The 27373-nt window shown below is 42.3% G+C and overlaps 1 long non-coding RNA gene and 2 pseudogenes across 1 annotated transcript; 1 reads left to right on the forward strand and 2 right to left on the reverse strand.

The window, feature by feature from the left end:
* Positions 1-1064: 1064 nt before the first annotated feature.
* Positions 1065-4475, reverse strand: LOC117465239 (E3 ubiquitin-protein ligase TRIM39-like; annotated as a pseudogene).
* A 2320-nt stretch (positions 4476-6795) lies between these two features.
* On the forward strand, positions 6796-8065 carry LOC139435831 (uncharacterized). Its single transcript, XR_011645034.1, has 2 exons — positions 6796-7167; positions 7884-8065. It is a non-coding gene; the product is annotated as an uncharacterized lncRNA (long non-coding RNA).
* Positions 8066-14171: 6106 nt separating this feature from the next.
* Positions 14172-27213, reverse strand: LOC117464620 (nuclear factor 7, ovary-like; annotated as a pseudogene).
* Positions 27214-27373: the final 160 nt, after the last annotated feature.

Genomic DNA, 27373 nt, shown 5'->3' on the forward strand with positions numbered 1-27373 from the left:
ATTTTATTTTTAAATGCAGCCCGAGAGGAACATTACACATATCCACAGTATTTACTGTATATCTGTATAGTTCAATGTTAACTGACAATAAATAGTTGTTTTTGAATTGTACTTTCGTTATTTGATTGGCAGTCAGTTGTTGATTACATGCAGACGTTGATAAAGCTGCAGCTACTTCAATATATATCACACTAATTCATAAAGCAACTTAGACATTTTGATGTTCCGGACCTTTGCATGGGGAGATTGTCTCTAACTAGACCTCGTTGAATTTGAGTTGAATACCCCTGGTTTAGTGCCTACGTGTTGTGTACTTTTGTTTTATGTTGCGGACTGCCTCACGAGCCACTACTATTGAGTAGGGAGGCGGGTCGTAACATGTGACCACACAGGGGGTGACCAGTGATCATGGCTCTATTGCACGTTGATAGGGTCAGGGATCAGTTATCTCATGAATAAGCGTATTCCTTGTAACGGCATGAAAGCCCTCTCTTCAGTCTGAGTAGTTGTACTCGGCTGTGGAGACATTGCTCTCTGTATGCTGTGCGCCTCTTTTGAAAAACATGATTAAAGACTCAGGACAACTCTTTGACTAGTTTATTTCAAGAACTTCCACCACAACATGTAGAAAGCTTTTCATTTTATATTGGTTCAACACGAGTCTCACAACATCAACAGAAGCCAAACAAGTCATCACAACAAGTCAATGAGAAGATAATGAGTTAGAGATGTCACTAAAAGTGGCTTGATGGAAAGTTCTGATTCTGTCTGGATCACCTTTTCAAAGCATATCATTTGTAGGAAGAACCAATAAAAGTTAAACTAACAAAAAAGCTTCAGAAAAGTTTATTTGCACTATCGGAAAACATGATATTAAAATAACCAGTGCACCAAAAATAAACACATGTTTGTTATAATCAGTGTTGGGACTAACTAGTACTCTAACGCATTACTTTTTAAATTCAGTAACTCAGTTACTGTTACTACATGGTGCGTTACCGCGTTAGTTTTTTTATATAGTCAAGGCGGCATATGGGACGGAAAACTTTTTCCAACTACCTGGAGAAAGAATATACAAAAATGTAAAGCCAGCTAATATCGATGCTATCCAGATTGCATATAATGCATGTCAAGTTGATCAACAGATTGTATTATTCTCCAATGCAATAACAGAACTGAAATGAAGGCTATAAGGGCATTAATATAAATGGGAGCCCTTTTTTAAGTAACTAAAACGTTATTTTCACAGTAACGCATTACTTTTTGGTGAAAGTAATCAGTAAAGTAACTGAGTTACTTTTGAAATTAAGTAACTAGTTACTGGTTTCAGTAACTAGCACAACACTGGTTCTAATTAGACAGCAGGAGGTGCAGCTGCAGAGGTTACATGCAATTCATTTCCCCTTTAAGAGATAAGAAATATGGAGTTAATGATCCTCTCTATCTCTACGTGCTCTGAACCACTGTCACACACACCTTCAGTGGTAATATCTTCACTTCCCCCTCAGTGTTAAAGTACGGAAACACCCTCTCAGTGAAAGTGTGTGTGAAGGTGTGTATGTGTGTGTTAGTGTCAGGATCAGAGAACGACAACTTTCCTCTGTTCCAGTCCAGATCCACTCTGACCCTCTGGAGCTTCTTCTTCAGGCTGAGAGGAGTGTCTGGATGTAATGAAGGCTCTGCAGAGTATTTACCGTCAAAGAGACTTATTCCCCATAATCCAGAGCCTCTGCTTCCCTTCCTCCGGACAGACTCTGCTAACACGCCCAGATACCAGAATGCACTGCCTGTGACCTGGACATCCCAGCTGTGAGTCCCGGAGTTAAAGCCCTCAGAGCTCAGGACAGTCCATTCATAATCAAACCTCTCTGGATTATCAGGAAGCTTCTCTCCTTCCTCCTCCTCTCACACTGGTCAGACCTTCAGACAGGATGAGTCTTTGATCAGCAGTGTTTGGGTCCAGGATGAGAGGAGAGTAGGTCACCATGTCCTTCATCTTGCTCCAGATGTTGAAGCTGAGGTTGCCCAGGTGTTTGGCCTGGTCTATCAGAGCTCCTGAGGGCAGCTGTGTATCCTCCAGCAGGGGGCGCTGCAGCCTCTCCACTGCAGCCTTGTAGTTGTGCAGGAAGAAGACGTCTTCAGCTCTCAGCTCCTCCTCCGTGGCTCTGACTGTGTGTGCTATCTCTCTGCTCACAGCCTCCATCTTCTCCTCCATCATCACCCTCCTCTTCTGCTCCTCTTCCTCCCTCAGTGCAGCCACCCTGGCCTCCTCTTCCTCTTCTAGAAAATGGTGAAGCTTCTTAAACTGCTCCTTAATCTGCGTCTCTGTGCGTTGAGCCTGGACCTTCAGGTGTCCTGCTGTTTGATCAAACTTCACTTTAACTTCTTCAGAGAGCTCCCGTTTCTCCTGAAAGCGCTGCAGAGCTTTCTGGAGCTCCTTCTTGAGATCCTGAGCAGCTTCATCCGTGGGTCTGAAGCTGTGGTTGGTGTGTGTTCTTGAATCTCTGCAGACGAGACACACTGGCTGCTGATGGTCCAGACAGAAGAGTCGGAGTTTCTCAGAGTGCAGACTGCAGAGAGCCTCTGGAGGACTTTGATCTCTCTCCAGTAAGAAGGTCTCACACAGGTTCTTCAATGCCAGGTTGCAGGGGGGAGGATCCATCAATGACCTTGTCTTACAAACTGGACACGCCTTTACTTCTTTCCCCGTCCACCAGGTCTGCAGACAGGCTTTACAGAAGCTGTGGCTACAGGACAGACAAACAGGATCTCTAAAGACTTCCCGACAGATCGGACAGCAGAGATCTTCCTCTAACCTGGAAGCCATGTTGTCTCTGAGTGAAGCTGAAACACAGCAGACAGGAAGTACAGTCCGTCTGATCGTCTTATTCTCAGTCCGTCTGTCTCTCTGCAGTGAGGGAGAAAAAGAAAGTGTTTCCTGGTTAGTCTCTCTGTTCACCACAAACACCAGCAGCTCCTCATCAGCCCTCCGTAAACTGGTTTAACCTCATTTCATCTCTGCAGTACGGGACATGTTAACCCTGAAGTAGCTCAAAGTATCATTCAGTTGTACAGTCTCAATGAAGCTTCTAAAGCAGTGTTTCTCAAACTTTTTCATACCAAGGACCACTTACCCAATAAAAAAACACTCGCGGACCACCTAACTCCACAAATATCCCAAAACACATCGTTTTTCTAGAACATATTACAAATCGCCTGAAAATGGTACAAAGAGGTGGCAACATGTGTGACGAAGGTGTTGCGCTGGGCTATATCATGCAATCGAAATGAAACTTCTGCTTGCCCCATTGCGGAGAAATTCCCGCGAGAGTGCGGAAAACTTAAATGTATTTATTTATTTCAAATGTGAATTTTTACCAATATACTCACACACCACTAGGGGGCCCTCACGGACCACCAGTGGTCCGCGGACCACACTTTGAGAAGCACTGTTCTAAAGTGTAGCAGGACTTTCAGCTCCACAGAGGAATTCCCCCTAGTGGTCCGTGAGTATATTGGTAACATTTCACCTTTGAAATAAATAAATACATTTCAGTTTTCCACACTCTCGCGGGAATATCTCCGCAATGGAGCGAGGTTAAGTTTCACTTTCGATTGCATGATATAGCCCAGCGCAACACCTTCATCACACATGCTGCCACTTGTTTGTAAAATGTTCAGACGATTTGTAATCTGTTCTAGAAAAACGATGTGTTTTTTGATATTTGTGGAGTTAGGTGGTCCGCGAGTGTTTTTTTATTGGTTAAGTGGTCTTTCTGGAACCATATAGGCGTGTGTAAATCACATAACATTGAAAAACAACACATTTTACACTGCTGAGAGTAAACCAGTTTTATGTTGATTAAACCTGTTGGATAAGCTATTTTGTAACCATTGTTGTCCACGTATAGAGAGGAAATGTTGTCAACAACTCATCAGTGCAGACAAAGGGGTAAAGACACTCATGGGCTTTGAGAACATGGCACCTTTAAAGAAGCGTGTGATGTCTCTTTTATATGTGTATTGTTATTTGCATATGTAGATCAAATCAGGGCTGTGGTTGGTTTCAAGTTAAACCTGATTTAGGTGAAACTGAATGTACTCAGGTCTGCACAATCACTACTTTTACTGTCCCTACTTTAACGATATTTTGACGATAATACTTTTCTACTTTTACTCGAGGAATATTTTGAATGCTGGACTTGTACTTTAACAGAGTATTCCTACACTCTGGTACTTCTACTTTTACTCAAGTACGAGATCTGAGTACTTCTCCTTTTACTCAAGTACAAGACCTGAGTACCACCTCAGTATTTGATGCATTGTTATACATATTATATAAAGTTAAATGTCTACCTCGTTTTGGTTGAATGTAGCTGTGTCTTTTTCGGTGTGCACACGTGCCTTCATTTCAAATGTACTACACGTGCACAATTACCGTCATTATTTTAAAAGAAGGTTTCACATTTAACTTTAAATAAATAATGCTCACAATTCAGACCAGTAGACCAGAAGGAAATAGAGGAACGTTTCTTTGACTTTCAAAATAAAACGCTTCTCGTATTTCCTGTTTCCTCTCCTCGTGTTTTTAGTTTAGTTTTAAAGGTCTTTGTCCCCGGATGAAGCGTTGAACACATGGGTTTTACACTCACCTGAGAGTCCGAGGCTGCTGCTGCTGCTGCTGCTGCTGCTGCTGCTGCTGCTGGTTCTCCGGGGTCTTGCTGCCCTCCTCCACTCCGCCTTCAGTGCTCCTGCTCCGGCTGTGTGTGGGAAGTTATACCCTGTGCTCCTTTAAATCTCCTTCAAATCTCGTGGAAACGGTGTGTTCACGTGATCAAATCTCGTTCTGTGTGCTGAATTCAGGAACACTGGTATTTATTTTCTTGTTGTTTATTTATTCATAAATTCATTCTTCTTCAAACTCTTATTTCATCTTGATTCTGAAGAAGTTGTTTGATATGGTGATGCCATTAAAGCTCCTTGGTCAGTGTATGTTTTGGTCTTTGGATTTTCTTTTCACAAATGGATATTCAAAAGCAAAACACGAGTGGATATTTGGCGTTTTTCTTTATCATGGTCAAAAAGGGATTTACTCAAGTTAAAAAAGGGATGATTTTAATTTTCTACTTCTCAAAACAAAAAATAAAATCACTAGAAAACAGAAACAAAAAAATCATATTCTGCTACCGGAAGTTACCTTACAAATTAAGAGCGCAGATGAGGGCGGTCCATTTGTTTTCACAACGAAAATGGACGACACATATGTTATTAAGGGCTGTGAATATAATAGACCTATGTCTGAAATGGACAACATTGTTAGGAGATTTCAACTATACAGCGATTCTGCACTGCGGTCAACTCAGCCGTCTCTCGCCAGCAGGAGATCATAGAATTCAGATATGAAGCCCTTCCCAAAGGGGTTTTTCATTAAAACTTTCTCCAATATCGACAGGGCAGGGGACAGCATGAGTCGATCCTGGTTCGCTCCAACAAAGCTCCTGAGTTGCAGATATTTTAAAAAATGTTTACGAGGGATATCGTATTTACTGACAAGTTCCTCAAATGGTAAAAAATTCCCATTATAACTTCCAAACATAACAATACGGTCCCCGTTCCTCACCATTGTATTAGTATTTGTTAGTTTATATTGGTTAAATTCCACCACAGTAGAAATAGTATAGAAGTACAAAACCCATTCGTCAGAACGGAACATTCTGGAACCATATAGGCGTGTGTAAATCACATAACATTGAAAAACAACACATTTTACACTGCTGAGAGTAAACCAGTTTTATGTTGATGAAACCTGTTGGATAAGCTATTTTGTAACCATTGTTGTCCACGTTTAGAGAGGAAATGTTGTCAACAACTCATCAGTGCAGACAAAGGGGTAAAGACACTCATGGGCTTTGAGAACATGGCACCTTTAAAGAAGCGTGTGATGTCTCTTTTATATGTATATTGTTATTTGCATATGTAGATCAAATCAGGGCTGTGATTGGTTTAAAGTTAAACCTGATTTAGATGAAACTGAATGTACTCAGGTACTCTACCTAAGTACAATTCTTAGGTACTTGTACTTCACTTGAGTATTTCCAGTTTATGCTACTCTGTACACATGTAGTAAAAATGCCTGTTTTGAAGCCTTAAAATGGTGCAGGAAAAGGACTTTACAGTTAAGAGAAGAGAACATAGGAAAGAAAACTGTTATAATGGGTAACATTAATGACTGACATAATATGAGGTCCTTGGTACTCAGACTCTAGCCAAAATAGGGTCAAAGAGTATATGAGAGTGAGAGTGCGTTAATTAATATATTTGGCAGTTTGGAGTAAGTCTGTAGATTAGTTGTGTGTGTTTCATGTACAGGCCTCACACGATAATTAATTTGGTTGGATACATTTTCCCGGAAATGATTGCGATAAACAATAATATTGTCGGCACCGTTGTTTGACCATTTTAGACCACTGACATAATGATAATAAGGTCCCGCTGCTGACAAGATAGCAGTCATTTAGTGCGCATATGTGTAATTAAACCCATGATATCAAAATCTCACTCCAGCCAGGTACCCAAAGTTGGCAACCCTGCTAAATGGTCTAATGGTCATTAGGCACATTCACACTGCGGTACTTTTCCCACAAAGGTTCATGCGAACTTAGTTCATGCGAACTCTTTAGTTCGCATGAACTAAGTACAGATCGCGTTCACACCAGAAAAAGTCCCCGGGGGTGGATTAGGCACATGAAGCCGCTGACGTCACTTCTTCTTCTTCTGCTTTGGGTTTACTGGCAGGCCGCAAACCACTTCACGGCGAGTACAGTGGTGGCGGTATGCACCTTAAAGTTGCAATCCGCCAAAAACCGAGAGAAGAAGAACCAAGATAAGAACAACAACACACACTTCCGACCGCAGACCTCAAACATGATGGAGTTGACTGATGTTGTGGTTTTTGTGCTCGTGTTATACAGCGTTGTAACTGAGTTATTTAAGCCACAAAAGCAGATCTACACCACCTCAATTGAAATAGCAACGCTGCTTCGGAAGCGAAGACGGTTAAGAAGCGATAGCAAAAGGATTGGACGACGGAATGCACGCTCTCTGGCCTTGTTTGACCGTAGGGCGGCTGAGGATGATGAGCGTTATCACGCCATAAGAACAGCAATGGTAAGTTATCAGTAAATCATAATACTATCTAATGTAGGATTTGTGGAGTTATGTGGGTCATTCCAGCATTGTAGGACATTTCATGTCCCCCATATAAAAAATCTTGGTGACCAACTTGCAAGTCAAATATAACATTTGAAATAGGGATTTTATTTACTTTTGTTGGTATTATTCTATTGATATATGTCTCTTGTAATGGTAAAATCAATTTGTTAAATCATAAACATATTTTAAATAACAGTAATTTTGTCCCTCAACATGCGTTTACAATCTTTTCAGTCTTAAAAGAGTGTGGCACTCTGACCCACTCCACCCTGTTACTGATATTTTCAGAATAAAGCATATTAATTTCAAAGTGATCTTTCTTGCATTAGATATCCAAGTTTGTCCTTGCCTTGAAAGTAGCATTACATGCTACATCTAGCAATACTTCCTGAGGTTAAAGCTCAAATTAGCATTGATTTTCAACCCTGTTGCTTTCAACCCTGTTACTATAATTAGAGTAACCGGGGTAATTCTTCATTGGAAAATATACATTTGATGCCTAGCTGGGCAAATCACTTTTTTTGATGGTTTATTATCTGTTTTTCCTAAATACATAACCATTTTTTATCAAATTTTAAAGGTTCATTTTTCAAAAATGTTGGTGTCTAAATTGTCCTCCAATTCTGGAATGACCCATGTTGAGCTAATTTGTGCCTTTGTATGTGTTCCAGATATGCGAATACTACGGTGCGCGCCGTATCCCACGCTCTCTCTGGGTGAACAATAGAACCTCGGGCCAGCGCCAGCCATTGGCGAGGCTGGGGGACAGCCTCCCCAAGACACGCGCACAGCCCTTATGAGGCATCTCAACAGTGTTGACATTTTTTAATTGACAATAAAACTGATATTTCTACAGTGCTTTTGGTTCTCTTTTATTTACCAGTCAAGACAGACACAATTACAATAGTGCAGACACACCAGTTATACGGGTACTTTACAACTATGTACATTTATTTATATAGTGTCCTCAGGCTGATTTAGCAAAAGGATATTAACCCTTGTATTTTCATTATTTATCTCAATGATATGATAAATTATTTGTGTATGCGTAAGACTAAGAGAAATAAGCAAGATACAGGATCTGTTTAATCGCTATGTAGGTTCTCTTTTATTTAGCACAGTCAAGACATAATAACGGCATCACGCTGTCCCAGGTGTGTCGTATAAGTTAAAGTTTTAGTACCAAAACAATATAGTAACAGTGGCAATATATATATATATATAATAACAATACAAAATAAACTGTCCCAGGTGTAGGGATAGGCTCCGCAGCAGACACACACTAGTGCAAAAGTTAAGTGTCAGTATCAAAACAGTGGCAATTACATTACATGTCATTTGTTAGACGTTTTTATCCAAAGCGACTTACATACTCAATACCGTGGACAACCACAGGAGCAATTTGGGGTGAAGTGTCTTGCCCAGGGACACAACGACATGCTGACTGCAGTAGGACTCGAACCGGCTACCCCCCGATTCAAAGTACAGCATAATATCCACTGAGCCACAGCCACCCCCCCCCCCCCTATATATACACACTACAGCGAAGAAGGCCTGTTGGATTTAACCAGCTCGGAAAGCACTGCCAGAAGCCCAACCTGGAAGGCCTGTTGTTGCTGCGCAGACACCTCAGCCTGGCGCGCCGATGCCTCAGCCTGGCGCGACATCGCGTCAGCCTGGTGCAACATCACCATGACCAGATTGTTGTCCGTTTCCTGGGACTTATGAACAGACAACATCTGTTCGTCGTGCATCTCCCTGCTGGCCATGGCACGTCGGTCCTCACTCTCCTTGCTGGCCATGGCACGCCGGTCCTCCATCGCCACGATGGTGTCAAGGAAGCTCTCATCCCGAGCCCGCGTGTGTCTAAGAGGACAAATAAGCAAGATACAAGATCAGTTTATTCTCCATGTAGTTTTACAACATACAAGGAATTTGTTTACTAGTAGGTTTTTCACGGAGACAACATTGGACAGGGTGCAGGCAGGGACAGTGTAAAAAATGCAGGTGTAAAGTAGAAGGTAAGATAAAATAGCATAATATATACACACACACACACTTTGTGTGTACATACATATATATATACACACTTTGTGTGTACATATATACATATATATATACACACTTTGTGTGTACATACATACATATATATATACACACTTTGTGTGTACATTATATATATATACACATACATATATATATATATACACACACACATACACTTTGTGTGTACATACATACATATATATACATATATATATACACACTTTGTGTGTACATACATACATATATATATACATATACACTTTGTGTGTACATACATACATATATATACATATACACACTTTGTGTGTACATACATATATATATATATACACACTTTGTGTGTACATACATACATACATACATACATACATATATATATACACACTTTGTGTGTACATATATATATATACATATATATATACACACTTTGTGTGTACATTATATATATATATATACACACTTTGTGTGTACATACATACATATGCCCCCCCCCTCCATGTGAGCCCAGTGGCCGTCTGTGTGAGACAGCGAGACACTGCGAAACCCAGCCTGAGACACACACACACCCGCAGCCTGGCTGGGAGTTTGTGTCTTCCCAGGCTGAGTTCCGCGGTGTCTCGCCGACCCCACACCAGTGAGCCAGCTCACAGTGTCCCGCTCCTCGCAGCAGCGAGCCTCGCAAAGTCCCGCCAAGTGTGTGTGTGTGTGTGTGTGTGTGTGTGTGTGTGCAGGGCCGTCCCTGGCCAACTTGGGGCCCCAAGCGACATTGTGAGATGAGCCCCCACCCCAACCGACAGGAGTGAGAATTTTTTTTTTCCGGAAACAAAGTAGGCTACTTTGCAAATATAATTCCTGTTTATTATCATTATCAACAGTTACTTTTTTATACAGTGAGGTAAATGTGCATGTATGTCATTCAGTATGCGTTTACAGGTGAATACGTCTGCATTTCCTGCCAAATACTAGCCTCAAAAAGATTAAAATATAAATAAATATAATTAATGCAAATAAACTACTTCTACTAATAATCATAATCAATTCAATAATATAAATACTATATTATTTTATTATAATATAGTTGTAATATAGTCAAGACAAAACATGCTTATGACATGCTCAAAAACTGATATTTCTTAAATCTGTATTCAAACGTAGTTCCCTCTGTCAGCAATGTATCAACAACTACACACACATTTCTGTCAGTATTTCTCTGTGTTGTTGTTGACATGATGATGACTGTTAGGAGTTAAGGGGAGAGGCTGAGCATCACCATGAAATGTGCAAATTGACATAAAAATTAATGAAAGGGGGAAAAATGCTCCATGTTTTTTAGGCTGTAAACTTTAACTGTTATGTAAGCCAATAGACAGACAGTTTATCTTCCTCCTGTACATTAGCAGATAAAAGGCATCACATACTTGAATGAATGTTAAATAAAGAATGCTGGAAATAACTGCATCTCCATTAGCCTATATGCTCTGCAGAGACTGCCTTCTTCATGTCGTGAATTGCAGCTGATGTTTTAATATGGCAATTGGCAATTTGACTTATACAACATTCGCAAGTTGTAAATTTGACTCATACAATAACCCACCTTCGGGTGATGCTCTAGTTTCTTCATGTTTTGTTTTTTCCCTCTTGCTTGCGCCGGACTGAAACTGTCTTTTCACCGACATCTCTTCACCTGCACTAGTGGCCGTATCAAAGCCGTGATTGGTCAGATGTCGATTCATTGCAACGGTGTCGGGTTACAGACGTGCTCCCCTTGTCACCTCTCACTCTCACGGAGGGTGCGTGGAGAACTGAGCGGAGAACTGCGCACAGCAGCTGAGGCCCTCTGGGCGGGGCCCCCTGCGCAAGGCGGGGCCCCATGCAGCCTGCGTGATTGGCCTGTAGGGAGGGGCGACCCTGTGTGTGTGTGAGGAAGTCCGCGGATTGGTCCAAACGTAACAGAATATTTAATAGAAAAGCTTTCGTTCGCAGCCATCTTTAATTTGTCTAAGCATTGCCTTGACACCTCCAAAAGGCTACTTCACTGTTGCCAGGGTAACACCTCATAAAAGCCAATCGTATTCTAGAACCTTGAGTGATGTCATTGCGCCATTGGCTTCTAAATTCCCTTCGACATTCCAACCAGTTTACAAGTAGGACTAAAACGAATGATTCTTTTCACTCCATACAGACTTGGCGATCGGTCGACACGTACAACACAGCTAGAATTTAGGACCAAAACATACCTTTTTTCCCCATTAAGATTCCAGCATACTGTCTATCTTACGATGTCTTCTTCAGAAAGCATGGCCTCCTGCTCGGATGTATGGGAAACCAATAGCGACTACGATAACATGAGTAAGGCGCTAGAAGCTATCAACGGAAAGTTAAAGTCCTGCCATCTTGAAGTTAACAGTATAAAGAACAAGTTCAACAGCTTTCGGTCTTTGGGGGAGAGATATGACAGCATGCAGGCAGCGGATCAAACTGCAAGGCAAAGATTAGCTTTCATTCAGAAAGAGGTCAAGTCGCTCAGAGAAAGGATCTTAAATAACAGCGATGTTGAAGTCCGGTTTAAAAAGACCTTGGAGCAAACTGCCTCAATGCACGCTCGATGTGAAGAACTAAGTGTAAAAAGCGTTGCCCTGCAAAAACAGCTGGAGGAAATCGACGTGATGAAAGCACAACAGCAAGCTGAATTAGCGGGGCAAACACAGCTCCAAAAAGAAATTGAAGGGTTGCAGGAAGCTCTTATCAATTCTAATGCTTCGGAGGAAACAAAAAAAACACTAATATGGGTAACAGCGGAAACTCAATTTGAAAATAACGTCCTGAGAAGAGAACTTTTTCAACTTAAGAAAAGACAAACTATTTTCAAGGTCCTGGATGACAAATACAACCAAGCAAAGGCAGAGAAACAGGGGATTTGCCTGCAGAACTATACTTTGCGACAGGACATTGAGAAAATGCACAACGAGCTTGAGAATGAGATCGTAATCCAAGAGATGCTGGACAGAATGAACGCCTCAAAGAAAGAAGAGCGCCGTCAAAATGAGGCCTTACAGAGAGAAAAGGTCCAGCTTGAAAAGAGGCTTCTGCCACTCAAAGGTTTGAAGGAATCATTCAATCTCGCCAACGCTGAGACCGACTCCATCCTCCAGCAAAATGAGGCTTTGAGAGAAAATATCAAAGATTTATGCCAAGAGCTTCAAAAGGAAAACGCCGCACAGGAGAAATTGGACGAAATGAAAAAATCAAAACAAGCCATGTGTCTTCAAAATGACACCCTGCAACAGGAAGCCTCAACGCTCAAAGAGAAGCTCCAGGTTTTGGAAGATTTAGAAGAGTCTTATCAGGAAGAACTAGTTCAGAAAGAGGCCTTCTCGCAAAAGAATAACCTGTTGCGGAATAGGATTGAGGATTTGACCAAAGCAGTCCAAAATAAACAAGGTTTGCACGAAGACTACGAGGCGATGAGAACATCTATAGATGCCATGAGCAGCGAGAAAGTCACCCTGCAACAACAACTCCAGGATCTTAACAAACAGCAAGAGGGTCTTAAGATCTTGGAGGCCTTGCACAGAGAAGCATCCGACCGTGTGGATGTACTGCAGGGGGGAAATGTATCTTTGCAACAGAGCATCAATGACGTCAACGAGCAGATCAGGATGAGACTACACTTTAAGGGAGAGTTTGAACACCTTGAAGCCTCTGAGGAACCCCTCCAGGCAGAGAAAAGCGCGCTGAGTAAAACTCTCGCTGAAGTCCAGGAAAAATGTCTAAGTCAATCTGATTGGCAGCAAAAATACACAATTCAGAAGGGACAGAAGGACACCCTGCAGACAGAGATTGAAAAGGCAGCGGAGGACATCACGTTTTTTCAAGATAAGCTCAGAGCTCAAGATGAGTTTGAAGCTGAGTACAAATCGATGAAGGCATTGAAAAAAGTTGCCTCAAAGCAGAATAACAATCTGCGCAAACGTCTGAACGACGTGCAGAAAAAATGCGGAAGCGAACACACTCTGCAGGGGAAGATCAGCGCCGTTCAGGAAGAAACCAGGACTCTCCAAAGCCAGAATCAAGAGCAACAAGATCAGATCAAAACTCTCACAGACATGCTCGGTTTGTACGATTCCCTGAGAGCCGGAAACAGCGCCACGACACAGGAGGGGGAGAACCTTCTGGAAGACCTCCGAAAGATCACAAAGGCAGTGACGAGGAGAGCCCGGGAGGCAAGGAGACGAGGCGGCACATAACAGCAGATCCTCATCTTTAGCTATTAGTGTCAGGAAAGGGTTAACACCGGGAGCTCTGGGTTTTTCCCGAACTTACCAATTTTCTTAATTTGGTAATGTCAAAAAAATGTACTTTCTTAAGTTGGTAATTATTTGCTTGCATGTAATAGTGTAGTTGCCAGCATAATGAACCCCATTGTGAAAATGTAGAAATGTCCGGTAGGGTCAAGCACATAGAAACTGCCACCTATGCTAACTTGCATATGTTAAAAATGATCACAATTGTCAGTTTGAACAAGAAAGTAGCATTAAAGAATCTTTTTTGGAGGGAGGGGGGATAAAGAAGTAAGAAGGGTGTGAGGAAGATGAACAGGTGGTGTAATGTATCTTCTTCTCAAAGTAGTTAGCAAGGGAGGAAGGAACTGAGGGACGGGGGATCAAGAAGGGGGGAGAATATTGAGTGAATTGTTGTTAATGTTTCCAAACTATGTCATTGTAATGTGTCATTGTGTGATTTGAAAGGCGCTTTGAAATAAAATGTATTACTATTATTATTATTAATATCATGTTTAAGACTTTTGTGAAACTTGGCTTAACACATTATTTTAAGAAAATAATTTGGGATCACGTGTGAAAAAATAAAAGCAAAAATATATTCCCAACATTTTTTTTCATCATGTTCATGACTCATTTTTGAGAATTGCCTGCACACAGGAAATGAGTCGGTATCACAGATGTGAAAAGTAAACATAAAATACATATTAACATCATAATTCTGTTATTATTGAGCGGTGGACCCGTTCAAATCCAGTTTTGGACAGTCTGCCGTGGTTCCATCCCATTTCAAGTGCTGTTCGAGAATCGGCTTAACCCTCGGAGCACACTCTCCAATCACAGAGCTTGAGGACTATCACGGGGTTTGTCAAGAGCACATGGTGTAGTCCAAACGATAGCTGGGGATTCTGGGTAGTGTAGTGTCTTCTGCCATCCTTTACTCCTGGGAATGGACGCTCACATTGCCTTTAAGGGCAGCCGACATAAACGAATGCCGTGCTTCCATGAGCGTCAAATCCCGACGCAGATGGGAATACATTGCAATCAGTTGAAAGCTATTTGCGTCCCTTTATGACGCTGAAGGAGCCTAGGAGCGTCACAATTGGACGCCACGGACACTGACCAAACGTCGCTATTGGACGCTTAGGGAGTGAGAGTGTGTTGCAGGACGTCCTGAGAGAGGAATGGAAACACGTCTCACCGACTGAAGTGGAGGTTTTACCGTCAGCAGCAGAGCCCGCCTCCAGAGCTGGGTTCTTCACATACTCACAGGAGATCACTCTGGATCCAAACACAGCACACACACATCTGTTATTATCTGAGGGGAGCAGAAAAGCAACACACATGAAACAACAACAGTCTTATTCTCGTCACCCAGACAGATTCACTGCATGGTCTCAGGTCCTGAGTAGAGAGAGTAGGCTTAGCTTTCAACTGATTGCAATGTATTCCCATCTGCGTCGGGATTTGACGCTCATGGAAGCACGGCATTCGTTTATGTCGGCTGCCCTTAAAGGTAATAGGCTTGTTTGAGACAAGCAAGACCTGCGCAGACCTGCGCAGTTGCGATCAACGTCTTGCTCGTGCGTTGCATGATGGTTAGTCATTTTGTCCGACTTGCTCTGGAGGTTCGCCCACATGAGACTTTGAAATCTCGCGGGACAAAGACGCCCGCAGCCTTGAGAGCGAGGCGAGGCGAGTTGCTCTCCACGAGCTGCGGAAGCGAAATGCTTGATGGGAAACGGCTCGCTGGTATCTCGAGCTGAGCGCTCATTGGTGGGTTTTACCACGTGCTGCTGATGAAACTCTCCAATTGGCTGGCAACAGTTTGTTGTTGTTTTGTGTCAGTTTTACGTCGCCACATCCATTCCCATTTTTCATCATTGTTCCACAATGTTTATCATCATGAAATTAATATCTATATATTTTATACTATACTGCTTACCGTTTTCATACTTTATATATCTTAGCATATTCATACACACTGTTCATACTGCTCACAGGCTGATATCTAGTGTATTCATACACACTGTTCATACTGCTCACAGGCTGATATCTAGTGTATTCATACCCCACTGTTTATACTGCTCACAGGCTGATATCTAGTGTATTAATACACACTGTTCATACTGCTCACAGGCTGATATCTAGTGTATTCATACACACTGTTCATACTGCTCACAGGCTGATATCTAGTGTATTCATACCCCACTGTTTATTCATCATTCAATTCATTCTATATTTTATTCTGTAGATTGTGTGCATTACTTTTCACTTTACTGCTTGTTGCACCTGGTTAGAAGCTAAACTGCATTTCGTTCTCTCAGTACCTGTAATCTGTGCAATAACAATAAAGTTGAATCTAATCTTGAGCAGGAACAAATGTATTTACTTAGTACATATCTGACATTAACGATTAAACACATGTGTGCATTCTTTATAAATGCAAACCGAGTCAAGCCGACTCCGGAGGTGGCGGTATGCACCTTAAAGTTGTTTGCAATCCGCCAAAAAACCGAGAGAAGAAGAAGCAGAATGCGAAGAAGAAGATGAAGAAGAAGAAGCCGACTCGGAGCTGTCCGACTTCAGGCGAGCTTTTTGACACCTCCCCCGGCTGCGATCGGCTACTCTCGTCTACTTTCGAGGCGAGCCGCAATGTGTCTCAAACAAGCCTAGGCTGCAGTTGGATAGTTTAAAAATCAGCTCCTAAGTTCTAACCCTATCGTCTATTCCTTGACCTCTGAGTGAAACGTCACGGGGTTAAGGGATAGTGGATAGGAGAATTCAAAAGGACTTAGGAGAAGAGACTGCGGTACTTTAGAGAATCCGACTGCACTTTCACTTTCCGACGTATTTATGATGCGCCAGCGGACGTCATGAATGTGCGTCTGCTGCTGTGGGGGAACCATGGAAACTACAGTGTTCTATACAGCGGACTACAACATGGATGTTTAATAAGAACGAGGGAATACTGTGAACTCATCTAGAGACTCTCCACCGTGCTCTGATGCTGCTGCTTTGCTTTATGAACGTGGACAACAGAGAAACGTATTCTTCATGACCAAAGTTGGAATTGAAATAAAAAAGGAAAGTGAAACTTATGCTCGTCACCCTCTCCCTCCGGTCCACATTAATACCAATGATCTCAATACGTATGATTGTATGAACTAAAGATCTTAAAATCAATACAGATGTATTTATTATAAACGTTAGTCCTTAACATCTATCACTGTGTATATCACCATTCAAACATCTTTTAAAAGTTGAACAAACTCCACACAGCTCAGTAAAGACTGAAATGTTGACTTTATTTGATAATTTCAGTGAAAACTAACGTTCATATTTCTCTCTTTGATTATAATACTGATGAACGTTCAAAACAAAGCACTTTGGCAATTTACCACCTATGTTTTAAAAAGCTTAATAAGCACCGTAACTTTCATGATATCATTTCTCGGTCATAATCGGTTGTTTCCGTGAACGGCCGACTGTTGAGTGACGGCAAATGCTGCAGCTGCAAGGCATTGTGGGGCAGCATTTTCGCTTCTCCTGTCGGTTAGGGAGGTCCAGTGGTTCCTAAGCTAAAGGAGGTTATAAAGGAAGGTTGAAACCTCCTTTCCTATCATTCTCATCATTCTAGAGAATTCGAACGGCACTTATCATGGCTGCCACTGAGGGACTTCCGGGTCATTTCACTCCTTTAGGAAGGTTCCTAAGCTAAATGGACTATTCGACTTCAGCCCTAGTCTGACTGGACGTTGTTACTGGGAGGTGGAGCGGAGAGGGGGAGGAGTTGATGTAGCAGTCGCATACAAGAATATCAGCAGAACAGATTTGGGAAGTGGATTTGGACTCAATGACAACTCTTGGTCCTTAGCGTGTGACAAAAACAGTTATTCATTTCTTTACAACAGAATCGGCACTCGCGTCTCAGGTCCTCCGTCCTCCAGAGTAGGAGTGTACTGGATCACAGAGCAGGTGTTCTGTCCTTCTACAGCGTCTCTGAAACCATGACTCTCCTCCACAGAGTGCAGACCACGTTCACTCAGCCGCTGCATGCTGGAGTTTTGCTTTATCAGACTTCTGGAAACACTGCTGAGTTTTGTAAACTCAAATAGCCTGAAGTCCTTGGAGGAACTCTTCTACTTCTTAAACTCACCGTGTGTCCTTCAGAGCTGATTGTCCATGTCTTCCCTGCAGAGATCAGCTGTCAATCAAACATGATGGGCGGGGCTTCAACATCTTCATGAGTTGTTCTGTAGATGTTGGACTTTCTTCCGGCTCCTTCCTGTGTCTGGTTAGCCATGGAGGCTGCCGCTGCTCAGGAGGATCCTTGTTCACCTAAACTGATATATAAACTTTGCTCTAAATATGTGCTGGATATTTCTTTTAATTATTGTTGTTTTATTTTATCAATAGAGACATTTATAATCACATGTATTCTTTTTGACGGATTAAATGTTATTGTTGCCCAAATTAACTACACATGAGTTCCCAGATGGCTATCACACTTATTTCATCATCACATGTTTATTTAAAATGATATTACTTCCTGTCATGATCATAATCAATAAGTACATCATTTATTATTCTCCTGTAAATAGCTTAGAGTCTTTGCTCGGGAAATAAAATGTTATTGTTTTGCAGACTAATTGGTGTTGTTGTTGTTGTTGTTGTTGGTATTGTTGTTGTCCAAATAGAAAGTGGGTACTCTGATGTTTTATAGAACATAACTTATGATAATAATCAATAAGGAAATCATGTCTGACTCTGTTTGAAACAGCTGAGATGAAACACATGTATGGTGGAGAAAGAGAAACTGATCATGAAATCATTGAACACACTTTACTGATGGGATGTGTGATCAAATTAAATGTTTAGATCATTAATAAAGGTTTGTCTTTCAAAAACAAAACAGGATGTTGTTCTTGTGTCCGAGGTGCCGTACGAAGCTGATGGAGAACATGTGGAAGTGATCTGAGACTAAAGGAAGCTCAGCGCAAGTTCAACCAGGAAGACCGTCTTTACTCATTCATTCACTATTTCCATGTTACTACTCTCTCTCCTCAATAAGTGATCGGGGGCGTCACTCCCCATCTTAACCAATCACTTCGCTCTATTCTCACAAGCCTATCATAGCGCTCTGCTAACCCTTTTAAATCTGGGCTGCAGTCGAATAGTCCAAAGATCAGCTCCTAAATTCTAACCCTATCGTCTATTCCTTGACCTCTGAGTCAAAGGTCACGGGGTTAAGGGATAGTGGATAGGAGGATTCAAAAGGACTTAGGAGAAGAGACTGCGGTACTTTAGAGAATCCGACTGCACTTTCACTTTCCGACGTGTTTATGATGCGCCAGCGGACGTCATGAATGTGCGTCTGCTGCTGTGGGGAAACTATGGAAACCACAGTTTTCTATACAGCGGACTACAACATGGATGGAAAAGTGAAACTTATGCTCGTCACCCTCTCCCTCCGGTCCACATTAATACCAATGATCCCAATACGTATGATTGAACTAAAGATCTTAAAATCAATACAAATGTATTTATTATAAACGTTAGTCCTTAACATCTATCACTGTGTATATCACCATTCAAACATCTTTTAAAAGTTGAACAAACCCCACACAGCTCAGTAAAGACTGTGAGATGTTGACTTTATTTGATCATTTCAGTAAAAACTAACGTTCATATTTCTCTTTTTGATTATAATACTGATGAACGTTCAAAACAAAGCACTTTGGCAACGTACCACCTATGTTTTAAAATGCTTAATAAGCACCGTAACTTTCATGATATCATTTCTCGGTCATAATCGGTTGTTTCCGTGAACGGCCGACTGTTGAGTGACGGCAAATGCTGCGGCTGCAATGCATTGTGGGGCAGCATTTTCGCTTCTCCTGTCGGTTAGGGAGGTCCAGTGGTTCCTAAGCTAAAGGAGGTTATAAAGGAAGGTTGAAACCTCCTTTCCTATCATTCTCATCATTCTAGAGCAGTGTTTCTCAAACTTTTTCACACCAAAGACCACTTAACCAATAAAAAAACACTCGCGGACCACCTAACTCCACACATTTCCAAAAACACATCGTTTTTTACAAATCGCCTGAAAATGGTACAAACAAGTGGCAGCATGTGTGATGAAGGTGTTTATCTGGGCTATATCATGCAATCAAAAGTGAAACTTAAGCTCGCTTCATTGCGGAGATATTCCCGCAAGAGTGCAGAAAACTTAAATGTATTTATTTATTTCAAATGTGAAATGTTACCAATATACTCACGGACCACTAGGGGGCACTCACGGACCACACTTTGAGAAGCACTGTTCGAGACTCGTCTTTTTGCCATCATGTACGATCGGGATTAATCAACAGACAATAAACAATAAACAGACGGCGCGAAAACTTTCGCGGGGGACACGTCAGAGTTGATACAAATACAATCTTTTATTTTTAGTTTATTTGTATTTAGAAAATTAAATCATTCAATATACAATGCTATATTTGCATAATTTCATTTTCAAAATAAAAAATAAAATACAAAAATTATAAAAAAATTGTATTTGCAAGCTGTGTGTGTGTAACATGGCGACCCAATCAAAACGGGTCCGCGACCCATTTTGGGTCGCGACCCTGAGTTTGGGAAAAGCTGTTCTAGAGAATTCGAACGGCACTTATCATGGCTGCCACTGAGGGACTTCCGGGTCATTTCACTCCGTTAGGAAGGTTCCTAAGCTAAATGGCCTATTCGACTTCAGCCCTGCTCTCCCCTCTGACAGCTGTCATTTCAGGTGACTCAACGCAACCCTCCTCGACCCCTTGTTCACCTCCTGTCCCTCTGAATCCAGGGTCAAGCTAAGCCCCTCCTCTTCAGACCGACCCAACCATAGATATATATATATATAATATATATATCTATGGTTGGGTCGGCCCTAATATATATATTATATATATAATATATATATATTAGGGCTGTCAAGTTAACGCGTTAATAACGCGTTAACGCAAAAAAAAAATTAACGCCACTAATTATTTTAACAGGATTAAACGCATGTGTATTTTTTTTTCCTCGGTCGCCCCGTAGTTTTCAGAGCGCATCGAGTTTAAAATACCATCTACAACCTGATGCTGACAGCCCCGCTCCTACCGCCTGCTTGTGGCAGACCACACTTCCACGCTCACCGGCAGGCACCGACTGGCTATTGGGAGGACCGGGAGGGTGTGTGTGTGTGTGGTCCGAGCGAGCGAGAGAGAGACCTTACGTGCATTGTTGTTGTTAGCATCGGGTGCTAGCTAGCTCCGCTAACGGATATAAGGAGCTGTTTAAATGAAAACAGAGGAGCGATCTATCCACACAACTGTGCCGAGCACTTGACTTGATGCAGGAAGCAGACAGCGGGACATTGTAGGAGAAGTCAGCACACTCATGATTGCAGCGTCCAGGCAGCTCCCGTTCGAGCATATGCCTTGAGTTGCACATAGCTCCAACGATCTCACACACACACACACACACACACACACACACACACACACACACACACACACACACACACACACACACACACACACACACACACACACACACACACACACACACACACACACACACACACACACACACACACACACACACACACACACACACACACACACACACACACACACACACACACACACACACACACACACACACACACACACACACACACCATTTGTATTGTATGAGAGAGGTTCCAGGTTGAATTGAGGCGAATATTTGTAATGTTCAGAGGTTGTTGTTTAATATTCATGAGAATATTTGTCATTGTTCAAATGATAATAAACAATAGCATAAAGCATATTTGTCCACTCATATGTTGATAAGAGTATTAAAAACTTGAAAAATATTCCTCTAAGGTACATTTAGAACAGATAAAAAATGTGCGATTAATTTGCGATTAACTATGGACAAGCATGCGATTAATCACGATTAAATATTTTAATCGACTGACAGCCCTAATATATATATATAAACACTGTTTATATATATCGATGGACCCAACTATCCATTCACCACCACCAGGGTCAGGCTAAGCAGGCCCGGTTCCAGAACAAAATGACTCGGGGTGGATCTGAGATTAGAGAGGGTGCAGGGGTAAAGTGCTATTTGTATAAGTGGACCCAACACCCTCTAGGGCAGGGGTCCCAACCTTTTTTCCCAAGAGCCCCCCCAAATGACTCCTGTTGGAAGTTCCCCCCCCACACACACACACACAAGGGGGGGGGGGGGGAATACAATACTAGGGGGCACTCACGGACCACACTTTGAGAAGCACTGTTCTAGAGAATTCGAACGGCACTTATCATGGCTGCCACTGAGGGACTTCCGGGTCATTTCACTCCTTTAGGAAGGTTCCTAAGCTAAATGGACTATTCGACTTCAGCCCTGCTCTCCCCTCTGACAGCTGTCATTTCAGGTGACTCGACGCAACCCTCCTCGACCCCTTGTTCACCTCCTGTCCCTCTGAATCCAGGGTCAAGCTAAGCCCCTCCTCTTCAGACCGACCCAACCATAGATATATGTATATATATATAATATATATATATATAAACACTGTTTATATATATATATCTATGGACCCAACTATCCATTCACCACCACCAGGGTCAGGCTAAGCAGGCCCGGTTCCAGAACAAAATAACTCGGGGTGGATCTGAGATTAGAGAGGGTGCAGGGGTAAAGTGCTATTTGTATAAGTGGACCCAACACCCTCTAGGGCAGGGGTTCCCAACCTTTTTTCCCAAGAGCCCCCCCAAATGACTCCTGTTTGAAGTCCCCCCCCCCACACACACACACACACACACACACAAGGGGGGGGGGGGGGGGGGGGGTCGCAACAGCGGTAATTAAAGTTGAAAAGTCTCAACATGGAAATTATTTGTTAAGATTGACAAACATCATGTGTGTAATTCGTGGCACAATTCAAACAGGATGGAAAGATAATCTTTCTCTCCCCATTGACTTCAATGCATAATCTTTCAGAAATAAGGTCCCATGGGGCGGAAGTAGATGGGCGGGACTTCGCCACTCTATTATACATCCATGCATGCGCCAGGCATCTGGCCCTTCCTACATCCAGGACATGGTTAAACTGTACACCCCAGCACGTGCTCTACGCTCTGCATCAGCCAAACGGCTCGCTGCACCCTCGCTGCGAGGGGGACCCAAGTTCCCATCAGCAAAAACACGTGGGTTTGCTATCCTGGCTCCAAAATGGTGGAATGAGCTCCCCATTGAACTCAGGACCGCAGAAAGCTTTCACACCTTCCGGCGCAGACTGAAAACTAATCTCTTTCGACTCCACTTCGAGCGATAGAATGACTAACAAAGAACTGCTAACAGAGCACTTATATACTAATAAAGGACTGGCTTATCTAAAGCCAGTTGAGTAGCACTTGAAACGATTGGCTCTTTGAAACCCGATGTTCTTATATGATTCTGTTTTCTTCAAGGTTGTGTCTTCCTGGTCGATCGTAAGTCGCTTTGGATAAAAGCGTCAGCTAAATGTAATGTAATGTAATAACATAAATAATAGAGTAGTTGAACTCGGCTGTGGAGACATTGCTCTCTGTATGCTGTGCGCCTCTTTTGAAAAACATGTTTAAAGACTCAGGACAACTCTTTGACTAGTTTATTTAGAGAATTTCCACCACAACATGTAGAAAGCTTTTCATTTTATATTGGTTCAACACAAGTCTCACAACATCAACAGAAGCCAAACAAGTCATCACAACAAGTCAATGAGAAGATAATGAGTTAGAGATGTCACTAAAAGTGGCTTGATGGAAAGTTCTGATTCTGTCTGGATCACCTTTTCAAAGCATATCATTTGTAGGAAGAACCAATAAAAGTTAAACTAACAAAAAAGCTTCAGAAAAGTTTATTTGCACTATCGGAAAACATGATATTAAAATAACCAGTGCACCAAAAATAAACACATGTTTGTTATAATCAGTGTTGGGACTAACTAGTACTCTAACGCATTACTTTTTAAATTCAGTAACTCAGTTACCGTTACTACATGGTGCGTTACTGCGTTAGTATTTTTATATAGTCAACAGCCAGGCGAACAGAGATGAGAACTGTACTTAAGTACTTGAGTAAATGTACTTAAATACTTCCTGTGTCACATGCGGAGACGGGCTGTGGGCGTGTTTGTGTTGTTTACTAACAAGACTATCATGGCGGCGGCGGAGCTCAAGTCTAGTTTCTCCACCTGGAGATATTCTCACTATTTCACTTTTGTCGAGCACAAAGAAAAGAACGTTTTAGTTAAATGTAAGTTGTGTCCTGGCGGGTCAAAGAGCCTATCTACTGCCCAAACCAGTCATTCAAATCTCTTAAAACATCTGCAGAAACAACATGCTGGGACGAAGCTAGTAGCTAAGACCACAGAGACTCAGCCGACGCCACTCCACCTGCACCTGCACCTCAGCAACAGCGGCTGGATTTTAACCAAGGGACTGCCAGCCAGGGGAAAGTCCATAAAGCCATTGCACGGTATGTTGTAGAACACATGCAGGCTATTGCTACAGTGGAGTCACCCGCTTTCAGGGAGCTAGTTAGCATGATAGCATGTCCGGGCGGCACACGGCATATGGGACGGAACACTTTTTCCAACTACCTGGAGAAAGAATATGTAAAGCCAGCTAATATCGATGCTATCCAGATTGCATATAATGCATGTCAAGTTGATCAACAGATTGTATTATTCTCCAATGCAATAACAGAACTGAAATGAAGGCTATAAGGGCATTAATATAATGGGAGCCCTTTTTTAAGTTACTAAAACGTTACTTTTCACAGTAACGCATTACTTTTTGGTGTAAGTAATCAGTAAAGTGATAAGTGATAAGTGATAATGAAGGCTCTGCAGAGTATTTACCGTCAAAGAGACTTATTCCCCATAATCCAGAGCCTATGCTTCCCTTCCTCCGGACAGACTCTGCTAACACGCCCAGATACCAGAATGCACTGCCTGTGACCTGGACATCCCAGCTGTGAGTCCCGGAGTTAAAGCCCTCAGAGCTCAGGACAGTCCATTCATAATCAAACCTCTCTGGATTATCAGGAAGCTTCTCTCCTTCCTCCTCCTCTCCTCTCACACTGGTCAGACCTTCAGACAGGATGAGTCTTTGATCAGCAGTGTTTGGGTCCAGGATGAGAGGAGAGTAGGTCACCATGTCCTTCATCTTGCTCCAGATGTTGAAGCTGAGGTTGCCCAGGTGTTTGGCCTGGTCTATCAGAGCTCCTGAGGGCAGCTGTGTATCCTCCAGCAGGGGGCGCTGCAGCCTCTCCACTGCAGCCTTGTAGTTGTGCAGGAAGGAGACGTCTTCAGCTCTCAGCTCCTCCTCTGTGGCTCTGACTGTGTGTGCTATCTCTCCGCTCACAGCCTCCATCTTCTCCTCTTCTGCTCCTCTTCCTCCCTCAGTGCAGCCACCCTGGCCTCCTCTTCCTCTTCTAGAAAATGGTGAAGCTTCTTAAACTGCTCCTTAATCTGCGTCTCTGTGCGTTGAGCCTGGACCTTCAGGTGTCCTGCTGTTTGATCAAACTTCACTTTAACTTCTTCAGAGAGCTCCCGTTTCTCCTGAAAGCGCTGCAGAGCTTTCTGGAGCTCCTTCTTGAGATCCTGAGCAGCTTCATCCGTGGGTCTGAAGCTGTGGTTGGTGTGTGTTCTTGAATCTCTGCAGACGAGACACACTGGCTGCTGATGGTCCAGACAGAAGAGTCTGAGTTTCTCAGAGTGCAGACTGCAGAGAGCCTCTGGAGGACTTTGATCTCTCTCCAGTAAGAAGGTCTCACACAGGTTCTTTAATGCCAGGTTGCAGGGGGGAGGATCCATCAATGACCTTGTCTTACAAACTGGACACTCCTTTACTTCTTTCCCCGTCCACCAGGTCTGCAGACAGGCTTTACAGAAGCTGTGGCTACAGGACAGACAAACAGGATCTCTAAAGACTTCCCGACAGATCGGACAGCAGAGATCTTCCTCTAACCTGGAAGCCATGTTGTCTCTGAGTGAAGCTGAAACACAGCAGACAGGAAGTACAGTCCGTCTGATCGTCTTATTCTCAGTCCGTCTGTCTCTCTGCAGTGAGGGAGAAAAAGAAAGTGTTTCCTGGTTAGTCTCTCTGTTCACCACAAACACCAGCAACTCCTCATCAGCCCTCCGTAAACTGGTTTAACCTCATTTCATCTCTGCAGTACGGGACATGTTAACCCTGAAGTAGCTCAGAGTATCATTCAGTTGTACAGTCTTAATGAAGCTTCTAAAGCAGTGTTTCTCAAACTTTTTTCGTTTTTCTAGAACATATTACAAATCGCCTGAAAATGGTACAAACAGGTGGCAACATGTGTGACGAAGGTGTTGCGCTGGGCTATATCATGCAATCAAAATGAAACTTCAGCTTGCACCATTGCGGAGATATTCCTGCGAGAGAAACCGAAAACTTAAATTTATTTATTTCAAATGTGAATTTTTACCAATATACTCACAAACCACTAGGGGGCCCTCACGGACCACCAGTGGTCCGCGGACCACACTTTGAGAAGCACTGTTCTAAAGTGTAGCAGGACTTTCAGCTCCACAGAGGAATTCCCCCTAGTGGTCCGTGAGTATATTGGTAACATTTCACATTTGAAATAAATAAATACATTTCTGTTTTCCACACTCTCACGGGAATATCTCCGCAATGGAGCGAGGTTCAGTTTCACTTTCGATTGCATGCTATAGCCCAGCGCAACACCTTCATCACACATGCTGCCACTTGTTTGTAAAATGTTCAGGCGATTTGTAATCTGTTCTAGAAAAACGATGTGTTTTTGATATTTGTGGAGTTAGGTGGTCCGCGAGTGTTTTTTTATTCGTTAAGTGGTCTTTCTGGAACCATAGAGGCGTGTATAAATCACATAACATTGAACAACAACACATTTTACACTGCTGAGAGTAAACCAGTTTTATGTTGATTAAACCTGTTGGATAAGCTATTTTGTAATTCTTAGGTACTTGTACTTCACTTGAGTATTTCCAGTTTATGCTACTCTGTACTTTTACTCCTCTACAGTTCAGAGGTAAATGGTGTACTTTTACTCCACTACATGTATTTAATACCTTTAGTTACTTTGCAGATCTGGATGAATGATGTGAAATATCATCAAGTCTTAAATCAGACTTTAGTTCCATCTGGTGTAAATTCTCCAGCTTCCCTGCAGTATACAAAGTCATTCAAACTAGCTGCCCCTTTACCAGCTTTGAGAACACTTTAATGATCAATCATCATAAAACAGATCATACATATTATTCTGAAATGGACAAGTCTGCACAATCACTACTTTTACTGTCGCTACTTTAACGATATTTTGATGATAATACTTTTCTACTTTTACTGTAACAGAGTATTCCTACACTCTGGTACTTCTACTTTTACTCAAGTAAAAGATCTGAGTACTTTTACTCAAGTACAAGATCTGAGTATTTCTACTTCTACTCAAGTACAAGATCTGAGTACCACCTCAGTATTTGATGCATTGTTATAAATATTATATAAAGTTAAATGTTTACCTCGTTTTGGTTGAATGTAGCTGTGTCTTTTTCGGTGTGCACACGTGCCTTCATTTCAAATGTACTACACGTGCACAATTACCGTCATTATTTTTAAAGAAGGTTTCACATTTAACTTTAAATAAATAATGCTCACAATTCAGACCGGTAGACCCGAAGGAAACAGAGGAACGTTTCTTTGACTTTCAAAATAAAACGCTTCTCGTATTTCCTGTTTCCTCTCCTCGTGTTTTTAGTT

Source organism: Pseudochaenichthys georgianus, chromosome 19 (assembly GCF_902827115.2).
Source record: "Pseudochaenichthys georgianus chromosome 19, fPseGeo1.2, whole genome shotgun sequence".
NCBI classification, from domain to species: Eukaryota; Metazoa; Chordata; class Actinopteri; order Perciformes; family Channichthyidae; genus Pseudochaenichthys; species Pseudochaenichthys georgianus.